Raw genomic sequence first — 15,964 nt, 5'->3', positions numbered from 1 at the left:
GACTTGATCTTCCCAGCTTAACAGGTTGACAGCTACTGCTACCACAACTGTTTCCTATCTAGCAGGCTAAAAATATAGCTGTCTAAGGCTGGGCTGAGCCTTTCTCCAGTCTTGTCAACACGGAGTTACTGGACAGACATCAGTGCAAGAGTCACAGGCAAAGAGTAAAACAGGCAGCCTTCTGGAGTCCTACTTCTGGTCCCTATTTCCAACACAATTTCTCTTTGTTTCTAAATCTAGTGAACGCTTCAACAGGAAAGCTAAGAAAAGCCCTCAGCAGATATCCAAGCCTGTCAGTGTTTTAGGTGAAGACTATCCCCACTGAGCTAGATTTGGGCTTGTCCTGTGCTGGGTTGCAAGGTAGTATTATGTGGTCATCTTAGAAATAGTTTTGTAAATATTTCCAGATTTGGACCCTGTCTGGACAATTACCAAGTTTTTAGCTGATCTAGTGAAATAAAAGTGAAGTGCATCCTCCTGTGCACATCTGGATAAAATTAACTGGTTTTGTAAATCACTAACTTAGAGCATTAACTTGGAGAACTAAAAGAAGACAACCAGTTTGCAATGAAATATTTTTGTGGGCTGTGCCCTGCTTGACATAGTGACCTACTGCAAACATAATTTTGCAATTTAATTGGAAGGTTTTTCCTCATTTTTTTCATGTGTACAAATAAGCAAGTTCACTAATTTAAGGGATTTTAAAAGACAAGCCCAGCTTCTAGATAAGAAAGAAGGATCGGATTGATGGTATACTTAGTGGACCTGTCCTCAGAATATCTGATAGATGGCTCTCTTTATAGGATATTATGAAGGCAATATGAAAGGAGCAAGAAAAAGAACCGGAATTCCATTGTTAGATTAGAAATGGATGACAGGAGAAATACTAGAATGTCCAAAATGCTGGTAAACTCAGGTGATAAACAATTTCTCTTAGCAGTGAGATGCTGATAATATAACATCAAGTCCAAACACATTTGAAAACTGTGACTCCAGAAGGATAATGCTCTGAGCAGAAAGCAGTTTCCATAATTTGAGCGCCAAGTAACAAAGACATCCTCTGGTGTTTTCATATCATACAGCAGTTGACTGGACAAAGATATAAACTGGGTATTGGGGCAGAAAACAGACTGAGCTGCTAGGTAAGGAAGACAGCAAGCATGGGGAGCCAGAGCGCCCCAGACCTAGTCCCCAGTTCCTGAGATAACATGTAAGCATCTTACTACCTTTTTTATTTTGCCTAATTTTATTTTGCCATGAACTGCTTCAAGAAGAAGCTGCATGAAAGACACGAATAATTATGGATTTTTTTCTTTTCCTACTTAACTAGGGAAAGTTGAGTGTAAACAAAACTGAAAAGTGGGCAAAAATTGGAGGAAGGGGGAAAGGAAAAATTGTTCTGAGCAGGAAAAGGACATTTTACCTGCAGCAAAGGACTGTTCACTAGGCGGTAAGTCCACATGACAAGCCCTTACACAGTACTCGTATGTTACTCCTGACTATGGGCTGGCGGAAGATGAGGCTATGGCTTCATACACTCTAAATGTCCTCATCTTGGAGTCTACTGTTTAATGCTACATTTCTTCTTCTTTTATGAAAAAAGCTGGGGACAGGCCAACCCTTCATGTACTTCTTAGCCCATGTTCATGTGGGCTACCTCACTGCAGTAGCATCAGTCCAGTTGTCTACAACTACATGTTGTCTTGCAGTACATGACAGACCCTGTATGTGACAGGGAGCCCTGTGACCCTGCTGCAGCATGACACTGTGAATTTCAAAAAGGAGAATCCACCTTGGCAAGTACAGCAATAGCCAGGCCTGTCCTATCTGTGACGCAGGTATTCAAGAATATGGTTTTATATCTTGGTGTATCTGAAGGTGGACACACTGCTTGCATATACCTCTGGGAGCTGTGGACACAAAGCAGGTCTGGACTTGTGACAGTCTCAAATTTATGTTTGAAAAGCAAAGCAAATGGGGCTGAAAAGGTGGTGTGGCAGCTGTTCTGCCATTAAAGCTCATGTTCCTTCCTTATTATCACAGAGATGCAGTCATGGCAGGATGGCTGAGAGTCCAGCCAAGGCCATGAGCCCCCTCATTTTACTTTGATGCTAAACTTGCATTGAGCAAATGTTAAAATTTTTAACCTCTCTTTTTGGCCTCAACTTTTCTATCATTCAATGACCCTACGGTTGTGTGAATGGTTGGTCACTAAGTTATGGTCTCCACTACGGCACAACAAAATGCTGAAGTCCTGATTTTTTTTCTCACGTGATGGGTTTCACATTATGGTCAATATTATCTGAACTCAGATATTGATTAAATTCCTCCATCTGTGTGCTCAAAATGATTGACTGCAGTCTGAAAGTGTCAGAACTCACAAGAGAAACAAAAATGCAGAGAGGAGCTTCTAGCAGATGTCACTTCAAGGGGAGCCACCAATCTCCAAAACAATAGGAAATAAATTATTACACAAGCCAGCCAAATACACATGACATGTTGATTAAAGAGACATTATCTAGCATAACAATTGATACTCTCTGTGAATTAAATCCAATATGAAGACTAACTTCAGTTTCCCCTATGTGGGAAATTAACATTATAAGAACTTAATGTAAACAGATGAATGGCAGATGAAAGCAATAGAACATTTCACGGAACTGTTTAAGGTAACCTATTTTTCAAGGACTATTTGTTTTTTAGCACTGTGCTTCCTTTAGCATCACCATTAACTATTTGCTAAAAGATTCCATTGCTTTTTCCTCAAGAGCTTTCCTTGCCAATCCAGTCATTCATTCTCATCTGGCTGGGATCATGCTTTCCAATGTTTAAAGTTTCCGTTGCTTTTTTTTTCTCTAGTATTTTGTCTTTCATTTAGAAATAGCTAAGACTAATATGCCACTATGAATAACATGCTGGCTCCATGGCTTTCTCTCTGGTCATTTCGTAGGCTCTGGGATGCTTAATTGTTGGATTTTGTTTTTAACTTGTCTTATGTTTGTATTATTATTTTTAAACACAGTAAGGAAAAATACCAGAGCAGTTTCCATTACAAACATGAACTGTTAGCACAAGTGTTCTGCACCTTGGTAACCCTTCTGTTTCAAATGTTGCCCCAGAAAAAGCAAGTGATCACGCAGAGGATCAATCAGACTATGCAGGATAAATTTTGAGGATGTGCAGAGGCAACAATAATCAGGTATATACGCTGAGCAGGTATAATTGTGCTTTAGGGTGTCTGAAGTTTATTTCCATGTCTAACCTTCACTACTAACCTGAGCAGGAAAAACTAAAGGCACTACAGTCATTGGCACTTTGCATGTGTTACTGCTGATATCCAGAAATAATAATAATAAAAAGGACTGGTTTGACTTTTGTGCTGTTTTGAAAATAGTTAAAGGGCAAATTCAATTGTGTGTGGATGATGTAAGTTCATTACATGACAGTGTAGAGCTGAAAAACCTTGCTAGAATTGTTCATTAATTGAATTTTTGCTAGTGCATTCAGCTTCAGTTTTATTTCATTTCATATTTTAAATAACACTAAGAGACACATACACACAAAAAACCCACACACATATATATATGAAACAGATAAACCTGCAGTTGTCTGGAGCAACAGACTGCCACAGGCATAAAGATATGTACAGCTTCTGCCAGAGCATTGGAAGCCAAGGGCTGGCCGCTGCTGCTAGTGCCAAAGGCAGAGTAGGGGCATGTGGGATGGTGCCTGCTGCTGCTTGACTGGCTACAGCTGAGTCCGTTCTGACTTCCCTCAGCTCTCATCTGGTCACCGCCGCTGCACCCCTCCTCTAGCAGGAGGCTGAGCCAGGGACCTCAGTAAAGCCTGGTGTGCTCCTTGGCACAGCTCCATATGTCCACTTAGGGAGCTGGCAGCTACATGAAACTCTGTTGCCTCAGTGCCTGTAGCTCCTGTATTGCCTTGCAGAATCAGCTGGACAGTCATGGCCCTACATTCCCTCCACAATTTTATTTCTCTGGTGAGTTCTGACACTTCTAAATTATAGTCAGTCATTTGGAGCACACAGATGGAAGGAAATTTAACCAAATTTATTTGCAGGCATACAGACCATAAAGGCATTACCCATTAGGAAGGAAGCTTCAGGGTTTCAAGCTCTCATTTTGTAATAATCGGGACCACAATCTAGTGACCATGCATTTCAAATAACATCCCAGCTCTCTCCTTCCTTCCTGCCTCTTTTCATCCCAAGGCAGGACTTGCCCAGCCACAACCCAAACCAGAAACCTTATTTGAAGGAGATGGAAAATTCAGTTTGCCTCCATTTCTGAGAAGTCTTGTGCCATCTCTGAATTCATCATCCCAACATACCTTTTGGTATAAAAGGCAAATGATGGCCGGTGACAAAACCGGTCATGTGTTATGAATAAACCATCCCAAGCAACAAAACATTACAGAAGGAAAACATTTACTTTTATTCCTACTAAAAGTCCCTCTATTTAGCATATAAGCCCAGTTTGATGAGGCATATCATATACAAATAGTCTGGAAATTATATTTTAGGGGATTTTACTTCTTGGAGACAACTTTTCTGAATTAATATAAGAAAAGTAAATGAGGTAATGTCTCAGCTTCACAGGAAGACTTGCTTTCCCAGGCTTGACAGACTTCCTTGACTTAATCTATAATGTGTTATGCAGTTTCCCTTGGTACCCTTCATCTTTCCAGACTAACCTCGTCCTTTCAGCACAAGTCACCTGCTACACTGTAGGGGAAGTCCTGGGAGAGCCCAGCCACCGCTGTGCTCTGCAGGACACTTGCCCCCTTCCTGGAGCTGCAAAGTGCAACAGTTAGGGAAGGAAGAAGAAGCAGACGGATAGAAAGGCTGAGCTCAGCAGCTTAACTGAAAGCACTGCAGATGCCACCAAGGGTTTTAGAAGACTGGTTTTCTATTCTGTGGTATTTTTGCATGCACCAGCAGTTGCACTGACCATGTTATCACTACATTGGCTACAAGCAGCATGGAGAAAACAAACAGGGCACAAAACTGTCACTAAAAGGATGTTGCTAAGGGGCTGAATAGAGGTTATGTCTAAGGCATCAGGTATATCAGGCTGAGGATATATCTGGGCTGGCTGGGAGAAGGGACCATGAAGCACGGACAGAGGAACTACAGTGTGGTACCCTGCGTGTCTGCCCCACAGCTTAGGCTACCCATGCAGCCCCCAAAAAGCGGGGTTAGCCTTCTTGGGGGAGAAGCTGCTAAGAGGAAAAGTGAGGACAATTTGAAGAAGGTTTTCTAGCTAGGTGGTGTTTGGAGCAAGTTGATACTTCAGAGAAAGGTTGGGGAGCTCACAGGCACAATGAAATCTTTACATACTTAAAGGTTTTGTACCAAGAAAAAAGGTTTTTAAGGTTTAGTTTGGACTCTTTTCTCTCTAAGAGCAGCCCCTTACTTTCCCTCCCTTTGTTCCCTGTACTCCCTGTAGCCCTGTGGTTCCCTGTCCCTTCAGGCACTGGCTAAGCCTCAAAGGCAAGGAGTCTCATACAAAAAATGTAAATGAAAAGAACAACATATAAAGGCCAAAGGCTTTTAAATGAGTTATTCTTCATGATGTTTTTCTGTCATGTGTAATAAAGTCAGCTGCATTCCTTGTCATCTGGACGTGTTCCAGGGAAATGCAAGTTGTCACAACAAATAGAATAATGGGGCAAGAAAATGGTCTTTCCAGGCCACTTCCTCTTGGGACGTTTCATTCAGTTATTTATTTGGTGGGTTCACTTTCAGGTAGGTGTGCGAAAATTCACCTTGCTCATCCCAATATTATATCTCACTACTATAAAGAAGTGAGATACGACATGGGAGATCCACTGGGAAACTTTCCACTTCTAAAATGGTATCAGATACTTCATGTTAAGTGATGGGGTTTAACTCATAAGAAGCTAAAAGATGGCATCTGTGAAGCTGGGAGGCAGAGCAGACTTGGCCCTCCCAGATAGGGCAAGACATTTGGGTCCAGCTTCCAAATCTGGTCCATTCTTGTGTGTGCTCCTTGGCAAGACACTTTGATTTCCATGACCACAGATCTCTTACAATCCCTGTTTTTGGGGGGAACTCAAGCTCAGAGATGATCTTTTTGCAGCTGCGTGTAGCACTTAGCTCTGTGGGTCCTCAGACCTATCTGGAGCCTCTTGACTTTGTCATAGCACAAAACATTAACAATAAATCACATGGAGCAGATAGCAGTGATTAATTAAATGACTGAACAAGTTGGCAATGCACCTATAAGACAAAGCTGTGGGTTTATGAACCTGAATTGAAAATGTGTTTTCTTATCCAGCTGAGAAGCTCGATGTATTGAAGTTCTTTCTGTGCTTCAGAGGAAAGCTTTTGTCCTGGATGTGGTTACTCTGCATTCTCTTCTGACCATTTATTGCTATTTGTCGGGCATTTCAGAGGTGCTTTGTTGTTTGTAACAGCTCAAGTCATGGAAAATGACCATGCTTGCTCAACATCCATAAACACCGAACAGCAGAACAGAAGAGGGCACCTGCCATTACAAAGCTTACAGCTTGTGAGCACAGAGGGATGCAGACACCATCTAAGGGAGCTCAAAGTCAGTGTAAGTCACCAAGGTAGGCAATGGTCCCTGTTCATCTTTTCTCTGGGAAAGAGAAGAGAAGCTGCCTGACAGCAGCCCCTCTAAAAAAGGTCAATGGTGCCTAAGGGCTGGTGCCAAATCCAGACTTCTTATTTTCCCTTCCCTGTCTAGGTATCTCCCCCTTCAAGAAGTCACGAGGAAGATTTTGTGTGAAGTCTTCTTCTCCACTCTCTTTTTTATTTCAAATGCTTTCATAGCCCACTCAGCCTCAAATAGAGTATGAATGGTCTTGCAACATGCCAGCAAGATCACTGCTTCATAACAGAGATCCATTACACTACTTTTGCCATTCCAGATTTTGGTAGCTTGGAAAATCAAGAAACCCAGAAACCCTCAAGCCATGGTTGACAAAAGCCTGAAGATCCAAATGCTGATATTGCTTGTGAGTCACTTGAGTGAATTGTTGGGGGCCTTGAGGGAGCCCTGACATTTCCACAAATCAGATGTAACAATGAGAAGTGTGTGCCTGCCATGAAAGCAGAGGCCAAGGAGTATATTACCTAGAGTGAAGTAAATTAAGATAATAGCAGTAACAGTGTTTAAGAAGAAGCTATTACAATTTCCTATTCTGACTTGCACAACGCGAAGCACAGTATCTAATATAATCACTCCTGCACTGGGTTAACCCTTTACTTAATGCTCATGGGAAGAGAAGTGTGTTTAGGTGGCAGCCTGTCTAGACCACCTGCTAAGCTACAGGTATAACTCTAGTCAGATCCACTGAAGAATTAGCTTAAATGTGTATAAGGTGCTATAGACCACACCATTTTTCATAAGCTTTACATGGAAGCCACTGGACTGGGATTTATAAACTGAAAAGAACAAAAACTTTTTTTCTGAAACTTTATGGTATTGAGATGTGCAACTTTTACAACTAAGGCTGACAGTTGTAAGAGTAATAAAATCAGAAAATCAGAGGACCACAGATCATAAAACATTTAGGTAAATTTTGGTTTCTATGATAAACCAAATAAGCCTTGGACTTAAATGCTATGATGAAGAGGGAAGTCAAACATGGGAGACAAAAATGAAAACAGTATAAATATGGAAGATAGAAAAAGAAATACAGATGCAGGAAAAAAAATCAGAAATTGTTTGATAACATATTCAGATGGCTAATTATCCTGATAGTCAAATTTTTTCCATTATTTCCACTTTAATCTCACTGGTGTTACCTTTCAGCCATAAGCTGTTGAGTTTTGTTTTTAGACAAAATACAGTATTTTTTTTTCTGTTAATTGTATGAAAGCCTCTATCAAAGAATTACCTAGAGATGCAGACCTCCCTGACAGAGTGACAGAGGAGACATCATGTTATTAAAAGCAAGGACCTTCATTTAAACTTGACATAAATGATTTGGTAGACTGTCAGGGAAGACATGGAATAACTCTGAAATGTCCTTCAGAAGGGCAATAGTGATGAAACCAAACGCCATGGAAACCTTGTTGAGAAAGAAGAACAAACTCCTATGGATCTAGATAGGGGGGTAATCATGCTCCAGACTTGATCAGCCCAGGAGCTGGGGTGGTCCTGCTGCAAACCCTCCTTGGCAGGAGCCTACCCTTTTCCCCTGGGGTGCTGAGAGAGCCCAGGCTCTTGCCGGTTAGGTGCCAGTCTTATGTTCCCAAAGCTGCCAAGGTGTGCATGCTGTCTCTGTGTTCAGGCTCTGTGGTTGTTCAGGGCTGGCCTAAGAGCTAGGAGAGCCCAGGCACATCTGGGCAAGCATCAATTCGGAGCTGGAGATGGGCCAGGAGGAGGCAAGGGACAGGAGGCGAGAGAGCTTCGGTAGGCCTTCAGCTTTGAAGTTATTTAAAATATAGATACTTTGCAATGTAGTGTTCTGGCTTGGACACAAGGAACTGGTCATTGCTGCCGTAGACTGTCCACCATAACTTGTGGTCTTGTCTCCATTTTCATTTCCTAGATATACCGCTACATCACTTATAGCTATATCTTCAGCAAGGCTTAAAAGAAAGGCATTTCCCAGGGGAAGTGAAAGGAGAAAAAAAAGGTGATATTCCAGATCTGTCATTATTTGCATTCAGAAAGAGAAAGACTGTGACACTTGTTATTTCACACTAAGGCTTCTAATTTAAGATATATTTTCCCCATAAAACTCAAGATCCTGCCACCAGAGCTGTGCCAAGGGCGAGGGACAGAGGTGGTGAAGTCCTTAAAGAAAGCATCACCGAGAAGAGAAAAATGAGGCTAACGAAGGCTTTCCAGTGACCGGTCGGTGATTCAATTCCTGCTGGATCAATTTAACAGAGCAAGTATGTTAAATTCAAAAACTGTAGTGAAAAAAACCCAACATAAAGAGAGGGATAAAAGGGGAAAGAGAAGATACTATCTAGATTGTTGAGGAACGTATCAGGTGGATGCATAGTGTAAAACTACAGGATGAATAGGTTAATCATCACAAAACCAATGGCGTCTGACTTAGGAGGAAGCACTCAATAAGCCGGAGCGCTCCTCCTCCCGAAGACGGTGGGAGCGGGAGGTGGGTAGGTGCGCGGTGGGCTTTGCTGCCTGCTCATCGCTCGCAGGCTGGGGCTGGGCTCGGGCGCAGCGCACCGCGCCAGCGGCGGTGCTGCCTGTGCACGCCGAGGACTGGCTGAGAGAAAAGGGAATTGTGTTTATATTAATTCGGGCGTGTTAGCGATCCCCGTCCCCGAGGGTCTCTGTTCCGGGTTGTCGCTCCCCACCTAGCGACCTGCAGCAGAATTACAGGAGCTTTTGTTTTTTCCTGGAGGAGGGCGCGTGAGCCCTACCTACCTAAACCCTGTCTTTTATTTAGGCACTTATTTTGCACCTATAATATAGTAGGTGAATAACTTATACCCTGAATTAATTAATCTATATAAAAATTTTATCAAGCAATAAACAGATCTGAAGAAAGAGCCTGAAGAGACATCCTGTACACTCCTGTTTATCCTCTGCTTCCACCATCTATTAAAATGGAGCATAGGTTTCTTCTCCGCCAAGTGTAACACTGAATGGTTATATTGCCTATTGAATGGGGCCCAACCTTTCTCTATAATGGATCATAAAGAAGATATGGATCAAATTTCCAACTAGACTGCAACTCATCCTTCATTTTTTGTGAAAACATCTGGGCAGTGGAAAGCATGTTTGCCTAATTTGTTTTGAAGACATGATTAACCAATAAATTTGAGGCATGAGAGCAAATGCGGTTTTCAGATGCCTAACTACTACATTCGTAGAAAATGCTGTTTGTGTGCAGAACCACTGGTGCAGCTGTCCGAGTGTGCAAGTCACTTACACATAAACGGAAGTTGTGCTTGAAAGTCTGTGCTTGAAAGTTGTGCTTGAAAGTCTGAAGTTGTGCTTGAACCTCCATGTGGCATTTGCTGTTTCATAAAATAGTTCAACGTACCTTAGATAGCTGCTTTACTGCTTTCAAGGTATAAGTATTATTTTTCAGCCCATTAACATCTTATGGACCTAGAAGAATATGCTTTAAGTCTTCTGATGGCTTACATGAGGCTTACTTATGTTTTAGTTGTTTAAACTCAACTTACTTGTTTTGTTTAGTTTAATACTGCTTATTCCCTATTCACCTACACAGAGAAAGTTTCATTGCTTCCTTTCTGCCCTCTCACCCTGAATATCAAGTCAAATATCCAAGCAAAGTTAAAGATATTCTGAAGGAGTTAGTGATAAATCTACGTATCACAAATATGTACCGTAGGAAGTATATGCTATTCCTTTTCTTTTGCATGCTTAATATTGGATATTCCAGAAGATAAAGCTATGTGGCTCAAGGCTTTAAAGTCATGAAGGCTCCGTGAAGGCTGTATGTCTGCTGAGTACTCATTTTTTGTTGGAGCGGATAAGGGTGGCCTTTGGCACTACACTGGGGCAATGCTCAAACTCAGTTTGTGAGCCTTAACTACTTCATCTGTATCCCAAGATGTGTCAAAAGCAGCAATATTTTTAGATATGAACTGCCCTTAAGATTAATTTATTTAAGTCAGAATGTTTTTGATACACAAAAAAAAAAAAAGAAAAAAAGAAAAAGGAAGGAGGCTTTCCAGCCAGCATGCATTCCTTTCTGATGTAACATGAGGAGGAAAGGGTCCTTTCTGGGGTTAGACTTACACGTCTTGTAAGTAAAAGGGCAATTTCCTTAAGAGTGTGAAAACTAAATTCACACTTTGAAGATTCTTGTTATAAATTTTTCTGCCTCTGTGGTTTCCCAGACTTGGTAAATGAGAACAGAAAACATCAGAAAAGATCAAACCTAAGCCTACAAAAAAATCTCTCACATGCTTAAAACCCATATGCTGTGGGTTATAAACCTAGTCCTAACAATAACAGCAGCAAAGCTACAAAATTTGACTTTAGTTAGGGTTGAGGTTCAGGATTTTATCTGCCCTGTAGTGAAGGTATTTGAAATGAAATCATTAGGATGTTAAATATGTTGGCAAATGACCCCATCAAATACAATTCAATTTAAATTTCAGCACCCTTAAACTAAGCCACACTAAGGCTAACTTCTCTGCTCTTTCAAGGGCAACTGGTTTTTAGATGCTGTCAATTCAAACTTGCTCAGGGTAGATGACGTTTAGACTGATGTCAATTTGACACCTGGACTATTAGCTGGAAATATTTAGTATTTAGAGAGGCAATAGTAGCCCTGGTAGATTATATTATATTATATTATATTATATTATATTATATTATATTAATTATATTAACTCTCCTGATCTCCTGGCATCCTAACCCAAGGTTTGCAAGCAGCATTTAGCAAGCTTGATCTCAGCATGCCAGTGAATCATCAGATACATCCTTTGCCACTAATTTGCCCCTCTTGCTTTCTAGTTTTGAGATAAGGCTCCAAGCAACTGATTAGTTATGAGGCAACATCAGCACCTGCATAGGTTTGCAAAAATATTCAGGAGCAAAATACACATCTGAAGGACTTGGATATCTGTAAGCTACGTATCAGCTGAAATGACAGCCTTGAAAATGCTGGTGTTTTATTAGGTGCCTAACTGAGCATACAGACTTATGCCCAAGTACTTGAAGAGATGGGCCTTGTAAGCTGGAGTCTAGCCAGGTTCCTTGTAGAAAAAAAAAATGAGAGGGAAAAAAAGTATGTGATTTTTAAAAACAAGTAAAAACTACAGGCCACCAATGGCAGGGATATAGGGGGGGAGACTGATACTTCCTATTGTCTGCATGCCAAGGAATTTAGGGGCCAGTATAGGCTCTGACAAAACATCCCTGATGAAACAGAAAAAATATTCACCTACTTTCTAAGACACACGTACTTTAGATACAATAATGTAACTTCTCTGTGTATCAGGACACATTTACAATGTTAGTGATATGTCAAAGTAGTATTTGAATATTCATATGTGTCCAATAATGCACATAATACACATTTTTCAAGGTATCTCTATATTTTATTTTCACCAATGTTTATTTTTTAAGACTCAGACAAATATATGATTTTCTTTATGCAAGAAAGATGTTCAAATTATAGAAACATAACCAGCAATTAAGAAGTGAGGTAGACTGTTGAGGATATTGGTAGAAAGTGAACATGTTGTTCACATTCTATATATAAAATAGATATTAATGTCTCTGAAAACCTGAAACTTTTTCATTTCTACTATTAAAAGACCTTGGAATAGATAATATATTAAAAGACCTCAGAATAGAAACTGCATAGCAGAGGTTGCAATACCATTTTGTAAAATGTAGGACTGAATGGTAGAAGGCATTTTGACTATTTAAAGAGTTGCTGTAGATACCAGAACAGGTAACAATTTACTTAATACTTTAAAAGGTAGACTGCCCTGACTTTTACTTTGATATAGGAAGAAGCAACATTTAGAAACATATAATTAGAAAAGGGGCAGCCACTGTATATTGACAAAGGGAAAACTATAGATAACAAAATCTGTTGGAATATATTGCTTAACTGGAAGATTAAGTGGAAACAGCTGAAATACTTGGGCCTCTTGGAAGTTTGTGACATTGGAACAAACAGAAAGGTCAGTCAGCACAGTCAATAGGACAGGAGTATTACTAAGAGGTTAAACAAAGAATACCTGCAAACTGCCACTATAAAGATGGAGGAGAGCAGGTCTGCTGTGTAATGTTCATTTGGAGCAAGCTTGGAGAAACTCTGCTTTCAAAATGAGTTCAATAAACACAGGCAATGTAATTTCAGTTGGTGGTGCTTCTAAGTGAATACATGATTTATGTAATTGTATGAAAGTGGGAAATAGAAAGTACAAAGCCCAGGAATCAAAAAAAGTAACGGAGTTACAGTCAGAGTGAAGTGCAATGCAAAATGTCAGTGACAACTGGAATGTGTTACTTCTTTTGTTTTCTAGTTTGGTGATAAAAATGTGTTGAAAGAAAAAAAACCTGTTATAAAGAGAGGTGACATCTAGTAATACTGTATGTATACATTGATAGTTTGATTAAATACATTACTCATTGCGTACACTATATGAACAAATAAATTATAATTCATCTAGTTTAATATTCATGTTAGATAAAATTATGAAGACTATATGAAAGTACAAGCATGTTCAGGAATTATGACAAAGATCTGTTATCAGCTTGTCATGTAAATTAAGAAGAGGCAGGTGAAACTGATAATTGTAGATGATAAACCACAGTCTTACAAAGTGACAGACACCATTTTCCTGGCTAAATTAGAAATCATATTCGAATGTCCTAAGAATGTGAGAATGACCATTTTTGTTCCTTCATTCTCCTTTCATCAGGTTAAGTAAAGTTGAGAAAAATCATTGCATTTAAAACTGCTGAGTTAATCAATATAGTCTACAGAGATTTCAATCAAGTCTTAGTTCAACATTTCTTTTCTAAAGTGATGCCTTTTCTGTTGAATTTGTATTGTAATCATTAAGAGATCTTCTAAGGATTTAATGTCCTGTCACCTTTCTATTTTTAGAAAAGATGAAACTCTCTTTTTCACTCTTTGGCATTTACACAGACTTACAGAATTGTTGAGGTAGGGAGGGGCTTCTGGCGGTCATCTCGTCCAACCCCCTACCTCATCCCAAGCAGGGCCATCTAGAGCCATTTGCCCAGGACCACATCCAGGTGGTTTTTGAATATCTGTCTACAAGGATGGAGACTCCACAACCTCTCTGGGCAACCTGCTTCAACGCTCAGTCAACCTCACAGTGAAAAGTCTTTCATGATGTTCAGAGGGAACTTCCTATGTTTCAGTGTGTGCCCATTGCCTCTTGTCCTGTCATGGGCACCACTGCAAATAGCCTGGCTCCATCTTCTTTACACCCTGCCTTCAGGTATTTATATGCCCTGGTAAGATCTCCCCTGAGCCTTCTCTTCTCCTAGTTGAACAGTCCCAGCTCTCTCAGCCTTTCTCACAGGGAGATGCTCCAGTCCCTTCATCATCTTAGTGGCCCTTTGCTGGACTCTCTCCAGTAGCTCCATCTCTCTCCTGTTCTGGGGAGCCCAGAGTAGGCTGAGGGTTGTCATGGGGATGTGTCGCTGACCTTCTGTAGTGGGTTAGCCTTGGCCCACCCAGCTGCTCACTCACTCCCCCTCCTCAGGGGCACAGGAGGAGAAAATAGGATGAGAAAGCTTGTGGGCTGAGATAAAGGCAGGGAGATTGCTTACCAGTTACCGTCAGGGGCAAAACAGACTCGACGTGGAGAAAAATAATTTAATTAATTGTCAATTAAAATAGATTCGGGTAGTGAGAAACAAAAAGATAAATATTTAAACAACACCTTTCCCCCCTTTCCCAGGCTCCATTGCATTCCTGCACTCCCGACTCCTCACCTTCTGCCGAGTGGCACAGGGGGTGAGGGGTGGGCTTGATCGTCCATAACAGCTCCTTTCTGCCACTCCTTCCTCCCCACACTCTTCCCCTGCTCCAGTGTGGGCTGCAGTCCTTCAGGATAATCCTGCTCCAGAATAAGTCCTCCACCGGCTACAGTGCCTGTCAGTAAAACTCTTCTCCTGTGCCTGGAGCACCTCCTCCTCTGACCTCGGTGATACCTTTGCTGGTTTTCACTCTTGTTTTTCCTCTCCTCCTTTGCCTGTCCAGCATTTTTTGTCCTTTCTTAAATGTCTTTCCAGAGGCACTACCGCTTGGCTGATGGGCTCAGCTTTGCCCTGAGGTAGGTCTGTTGACTGGCATGGCTGTGTCCTGCATGGGGCAGCCGAGACCTCTTCCCTCAAAGGCCACCCCTGCAGCCCCCTGCTGCCAACACCTGGCCACAAACATGCAGTACACCTTCCCTGGTCTTAGGCAGCTGCTGTGTCAATGTTGTCGTCTCTACTTCTCTGTCCTCCAGTCCCATGCCTGGTGTATAACAGGGATATCGCCTCCTGCTGATGTCCCGAGGTTGGGGTACCCAGCCAGAGATGGAAAGCTTTCTCTGAGTACTTGCTGGCTGCCATTCCTAGCAACTAAATTTACGCACTTAAATACTTTCTGAGGGTTTGGCTCTAGGTCATTTCTGGAAACTTAACCCTTACTAAGAAATTACAAGTTATACCCTTTAATGAGCTTTGGTTCACTCAGGCCTAGGGAGTTCTACTTTTCATTTTAAGAGGATTTTGCCCAAGTACAAGGAGAAACCTCAATATATGACCTTGTGTTTCTGTTCTTCTTTCAAAATTTCCAGTGAAATGTCCTTATTAGTAACTCTAGCAAAGGATTTTATTGTCCCTCTGTTGTTAAACTGAGACAAGAAGCTTGAGAAGTGCCTTTCATTTACTTACCACTTTCAGTTGCAGAGAATAGTGCAGACTTGGATGACTCAGCCTAGTATTAGGTTAAACTTCTTTGATCTTGTTTCCTTTTTCTTTATTTCTTGCATTTAAAAAATAAAAAGCCAAACAGAACCAATCAGAAAACCCCATCCATTTCTGAGTCTGATGGACAAAGGATTTGAGAATAAAGTGAAAATATAATCAGAATTACTTGAAATGTCATGGACTTGAAAATAAAAAATACTGGGATAATTCCCACTCCAGATCAAAAGTCAAAACAAACTTGTTTTTCAGTGGATCCCACTGTGATACTATGACTGTTCTTTATAGGACTGAAAGGTATAGCAAAGAATTATTTCATAGCAGCTCTGCTATGTATAACCTTTTTTATTTCTTTTTTCTTCCTTTGATTGATTCTACAGCACCAAGGGTAAGAGACATGATTCAGAAATCCTGAAATTCTAAGTGTTGGAGGGGTTATTCCTGTTGCACGAATACAATAACTGCGGAGCTCATAGTGTGGAAGTGGAGCATAAGGAGCTGCCAGTGGTAAAGACCCAGAAGTA

Source organism: Ciconia boyciana, chromosome 3 (genome assembly GCF_034638445.1).
Source record: "Ciconia boyciana chromosome 3, ASM3463844v1, whole genome shotgun sequence".
Lineage (NCBI taxonomy): Eukaryota > Metazoa > Chordata > Aves > Ciconiiformes > Ciconiidae > Ciconia > Ciconia boyciana.
Note: the sequence above shows the minus strand (reverse complement) of the source record.